Below are 6,237 nucleotides of genomic sequence, written 5' to 3'. Positions count from 1 at the left end.
CACTGTTCACATGCTTGTTGGAATCAGCTATGGAATACTGAAGAGGATGTTGTTTCTGATTAAGGCCGTGTTCTTTGCTGGCGTATTAAAAACCGAACAGCTGAGCACTGCCTCATCACAATAACTCTTATTTGGCAACACTTATTTCCATTCAGGCTCTTTTTCGCCGTGCTTTTACAGAGCTGTTGTGCAGCTTGCGTGTCATCGTGCCCCTGTGTGTTCGTACAATAGTGGAGGTTAGCGGGGCCAGCCAAGGCGGTGAAACCATTCTCCTCTGCCTAACAATGGCTGCATGTATCAGAAGTGAATGTGGCTTTTGATAGCCATTCTGATTTAAAAATCATAATGCTATAGGCATATCCAGTGGGACACCTCCAGTCTAGCCTATATGTCACACTGATTTGTATCTCGGCGCTTACATTAACAAGCTGGCCAACACCAGTGCGCCATTACCTGGGTTTATGAACAGTATATCACACACCTGTACTCGGCCCAGACATGGCTTTACTGTGGTGTCTGTGTTTCTTTTTCGCAGATGCATTCCCAGCCAGACCCCAGTCTGACGAACATTTGGCCGGTCAGGCTAGACGTCTGAGGGGAGCGTGTGGTGGCCCGGACAGGCCAGAGACAGGAAAGAGGACTTCTAAATCAGCCAGCAATCCAAAGGCCTTCCATAAATCCTCCAAATGGGCTCGGGTGGGGGACGTAAAGCACACCTGCAAGACTTATGTAAGTCTTATTAAACCATAAATTGCTAACACGAGCCCCTCACTGGGGCTGCTCTTGGCTGGAATAAATCTCGGAGAGCGGCCCGTGAGGAGAAAGAGAGAGTGAGAAGGGGAGATAAAGCAGGTGAGAGAGAGAAAGATATAGTGGAGGTGAGAGTGAAGTGGAGGATACTGAAGGTATGATAAAAAAAAAAAAGCATTGCTGTTTGATGATAGGGCAGACAATACTGGGCTGTGATTGGAGTTTACACGTATTACTATAGCTGCCTTAAGGTGGTGGTGTTCAGGCACACCTCCAAGAATCTCATGCTCACAAGACGTTTAATGCATCGGACACTTTTTATGGTGTCGGTCTGCGCAGTGTAACAATCAAACCACAGGCAGATCATATTTTTTTCCGCACCTTCAGGTCCTGCGTGGAGCAAACTCCTCCGCAGTTGCCGAGACAGAGACCGGTGAGAGCAACACGGGGAATATTTGTTGGAAATCAGAGTTCCTGTGCTCCTGAGCCCTGGTGAGTTCCCAACACACCCACGCTCTCCTCCCTGCCTGACTGTGGGTCCTTGAATTAAACATCAAAGCACACAGGAGCGTAGGGCCCAACTGCCATAAATAACAGTGCGCTTGGGAAGGGGAGGGGAGGATGTTCAGATGGGAAGAGAGCAGGTCACCCGATCGCTCATACACATACTGTCAAAGCAGATTCATTTGTTCACAAAATGGGTGATGTTGTGTGGGGTTATTGATTTCCGCATGCCATCTGTCTTCTCCAAGGCTTTGGCAGACGAGCTCTGGCACCAGCAGCCTCCAGGTTCCCCCTGTATTAGTCTCCACAGCTCAGGTGGACAGAAGGGAGATGTGCAGCAGGTACTGGACACAAATGGGTGACGGCGTATGTGACACCAACTCAGACATAATGAATGCTGGCAAAACTCGCTGGTGAATTTACAAATTTTTTTTGGGGTGTCAGGCCGACCCAGAATAGATAATCACATAACACCCTGACATATACTGTATATGTAGATGGTTTTGGCTGTTCCGAGTTTTACAAGACAAAAATTCAAATAAACAGTCTTCAGATTTTTAGGGGGATCAGCACCAAATTGCACAAACTCCTGAATATTTGCCCTCCAAAATACGCCCTTTGAAAAAAAAATCTAAAACCATGAATTATTCTCTGTGACAAAAATGGCCATCTGAAACATTTATTGGGAAGTCATAGCAAAAGGCAACACTGCCGTGATCAAACGTGCATACATTTGGGAGAAACTGTGCTGAAGGTGGTGATTAGCATCACATTTGTCAAAAACACCTGCATACACAAGCTCAGGCCCACCCTCGGTCTCCTCCTCTCACTAACTAGTCTCGAAGTCACAGTGTACCTCCATGTTGAACTATGGAGTGTGGAGGGCAGGCCTTCAAACACGGGGCCCAGCTGCTGCTGTGTATTTTTGTCAGCCAACACACACACACACACACACACGCACACACACGCACACACACATTGGCATCCCTCGGAGTTTGCTCTTGTGGAGGGCACATGTTACTGGGTAAATTATCACAGCGACGGTAAACAGTGTTTTTTTTTCGGGGAATGTTGCTTGGTTGTTGTATTTGAAGTCTGTGCTTTGTATACTGCTGTGCTATTAGGACAGATTGAGGATGTTTGCGCCTGGTGTCTGCTCTCCGCCCATGTGGGGTACGAACACACCCACACACTCACACACATGCACCGACACACATTGACAGGCTAAGTTGTAACTTTGAGCCTAAAATTGTTCTTTTGTTGTTTTCATCATAAGAAAAAAAAGAAGACGAAACATCACAGCCTCAGGAGTGTGTGTCAGTGTCACCGTCATGTCAGTCTCAGGGTAAATGAAGATGAACGGCACCAGCAGGGGAGGAGAGACTGAACTTCCAAGTGCAGACGAAACGTTATGCGCTGTGAAAAATATATACCGTGTGCACGCTTCAATAAAAGTGCAGTCGGTGAAGAGCCGAGCTTTTAATGCCTACTGACTGGGTATGCAGACACAAACACATGTCTGGTAATTACTTCACTATTTTAGCGGCTGAGTCATGAAATAGCTGTAATGATAGTGCTTCAAAAACACCATCAGGAGCTTGGTAAAAAGGTAATCAGATAATGATAGAGTCTAACAGACGGATGGCTGCGAGATAAAGGACTGGTGCTTTAAGGTCCTCACTTTTCAATTAAAGTCAGTTGAACCACGGAGAAGGGTCTCATTAATTCCGCCGACACAAAGGTCTCTGTTTTGGCCCACTTGGGCGCCACATTGGTGAAACGTCCCCTGGCTGCGAGTTTGTGACTAACACCATAAGTGTCTCTTGAATGGCTTAGTCTAATACGATTTATTTTTGTTGTGCATATCATTTGGAATTTGTATTACCCCTGCCAAAGAGGTCATGTTTTCACTTTGTGTGTGTGATAGTTAGCATGATTACGTGAAAACTCCTGGATTGATTATCATGGAGCTTGGTGGAAGGATGCTGTGTGGGTCAGGAAAGATCCAAATAAAATGTGTTGTTGATCAGAAAAAATGTGTGGAACCAGAGATTCTTTTGTTTCACTTTATCTCACGGAATTCCTTAATCTGCATGCACACGAACATCGATCTCTCACACGACAGATTCCACAGATACACAGACTAGAGTGAAAGACAAGTTCTCAGGTCGGAGAGAGTGTGAGGTCTGTCTGCACGGACGGTAAAAACTTTATGGATGATAGTTAAAAAATTGCTCCAAATATCGCTTCACACAGCACACCAAGTCAGACATCTTTTATGATATAATGTCAACTTGTTTGGGGTCATAACCAAATTGTGGCAGGACACACAGACCGCCACAGCTTAGATAATTAATGGGACACACTGCAATAAGACATTAGCTTTCTGGTTCAACGTGGAAGGTGTTTTCTTTAAGCGCAGAAAAAAGACTTTATACCCAAAGTTAGAATATTGGAGACTAAGTCTGCGTACAACAGCATTGAGCATTTTACACAGCCTTGTATTAAATGATAACAGTCAATCCTTGAATGCCGTTATAAAGCTGATATTAAATTATATAAATTCCTATAAAAAGCTTTGTGAAAGACTACCTTGGAACTGTTTCCCCAGTGTGAGGATCTGTGGTCAAACAGTTTAACAGCTGCCTACTGATTGTCCAGTCACTGCAGTCATCTTAACGTTTTGGCCCCCCCCCCCCCCCCCCACCATCCTAAGCTGATAGAGTGCTCCATCTCTCTACAAATGGAGGAAATGGAGGGAAGGAGGGAATAATGATGATGACATTCTTTCCACTTTTTTTGAGCCACAATTACCCACTAATGTGTGATAAAGCCAGAAAAATGGACAGTCGTTATGTTTGTGTGTGTGTGTGTGTGTGTGTGTGTGTGTGTGTGGGGGGGTCTTCTACAATGGCAGAACCATTCTTTCCCAGCCTGCCGTTCTTTGGATGGGAATAATCATGTTTTGTCCCAAACACCTGCGCTTCAGTTGCCCTGACCTGCCGCCCAAATGAGTACAATTAATGACAATTACCCTCCAGGTGTCACAGCATAGACATGTACTGATAGGGACCTATCTGGAGGGAGCGCGCGCTTGTCCTCCAAGTAAATATGTAATGATAACAGCTGTAACACAGTGGGGTGGAGGGAGGGGGCACAATTGCTACCGGGGCAATCTATCTGTGTTTGCCTCGGCTCAGCACCACATTAACCAGTCCAGACAAACCAGAATAGATAGACTCGGATTTTCCCTGTGGGACGGAGGGGAGTCGACTGGAGGTGCCGGCGGATTCCTCGTCAGACGGGGATTAAGGCAGATGTGGTCCTGAGATTGTTTCAGCATCAGACGTTAAACGCATTTGTATGCTGCTGATCGAACAATTTGTTAGGATACGTGCATCCCACCTAGAGGATATTTCCAGTGAGTTTTTTTGCAGTTTGGGGCCACAAATCGAGTTGGTAATAGGACCTTTGTTCTCATCAAGTTAAGTGCTGAGATGTGGGATTGAGGCGACATTAGTGAAAGAGTCAGATGAGACGAGCGGTCAGACAACAAATCAGGCTTTAAACCAGCCCCTGTGTTTGCCAGGCTGTTTGAAATAGAAAACAAAGGCAAATGTTAAAATCCTTGCCAAGCTGTGTGTTGTAAACATTCATTAATAGAATAACTGCCAGGTCCAGCTTTTGGTGTTGTGAACACACATACACACACAGACGCACTTTGCCTGTACAAAGATTGATTATTGCCAACATTTCATGTGTGCTCACTTTTGGTTTTTACCTGAAAGTAAAGTGGTGTTGATTATCTGTCCTTTAGGCTTGTTTGCCATTTTGTCAGATCTCAGTAATTGCTTCAGTGATTTCAGTGTTATTATCATTACTGACGAGAAATGATACTGAGGCTTGAATCCTCCAGCAGTGGCTGTGGGTTTAGTTCCCGATCCAGCCCTGTGCTTTGTGTCTTCCACCATTCTCTCCATGTCTCACATTTAATGATCTATCAATACAGGTGAAGTGCTGAAATAAATATCTTAAATTAGAATATAAATTATACAACATGAAGGTCTAATGCCTAATCCCTGCATGCTAAAGACAGCAAAAAAAGTTCCCTGACTCGCCCCCTGATCTGGATCTTTGGAGTTCTTTCCTTTAGTTTTTGCGCAATACTTCTATCTAAAGAAGGAGATATTAAAAACCATAAGCTACATTTAGCAATAAGCTTTGTATCTATTTGATTGTTTATAATTTGACAAAGAAAAACATATAAAGATATTGAGGCATTAACGCATGTAGAAGCATAAAATATTTTTTTCAATCTGACCAGGCTACTTAGAAATCAAAGGTAGCTCTGATGTTTGTCTGTGTGTGTGTGCGTGTGTGTGTTCTGCAAATGGCAGCTGCAGAATAAGCTTTGGCTTCTCAGCCCATTTCCCCGTGTGAAGAGAGATTTCTCAGGTGAAGGAGTCAACTTTAACCCTCCTCCTCCTCCCGTGGGTTCACCGTCATTTCCCTCTGAACCTGCATTAGCATAAAGGCATTAAAATGTGAATAGGAATTAATTTGGACTTTCCCCTCCATAGGAATTAATGGAAGTTTGTTCTGCCCGCACCGCTCAGGCGACTTGCGCTCCACCACAGTCCATAAATATTAATATTAATATGGCATCGCATTTAAAGGTAGCGCTTGGCTGAAGCCGTATACAGAATATTATTAGAGATCACGATACGTTTCTCATGAGAAGTACAGCTGAGTGAATGCATTGCCTTGCCGTTGTGATCTGTAAAATCCAATCTTCATACAGCACAAAAAGTTATTTTCAGAGAGACGGAAGATTAGCAGGGCCGAATGGCTGCTGTCTAAGGCCATTAGGCAAGTGGGGGATTTTTTTCTTCTCTCCACACTGAGTTGAGAGAGAAGGGCCCACATCTTCAGCTCTATCAAGGTACTGATTCACAGTCACACTGCTGTAGCGCTATTATCATG

This window comes from Platichthys flesus, chromosome 1, assembly GCF_949316205.1.
Source record: "Platichthys flesus chromosome 1, fPlaFle2.1, whole genome shotgun sequence".
In the NCBI taxonomy this organism is placed as follows: domain Eukaryota; kingdom Metazoa; phylum Chordata; class Actinopteri; order Pleuronectiformes; family Pleuronectidae; genus Platichthys; species Platichthys flesus.
This window is presented reverse-complemented; position numbering follows the sequence as displayed.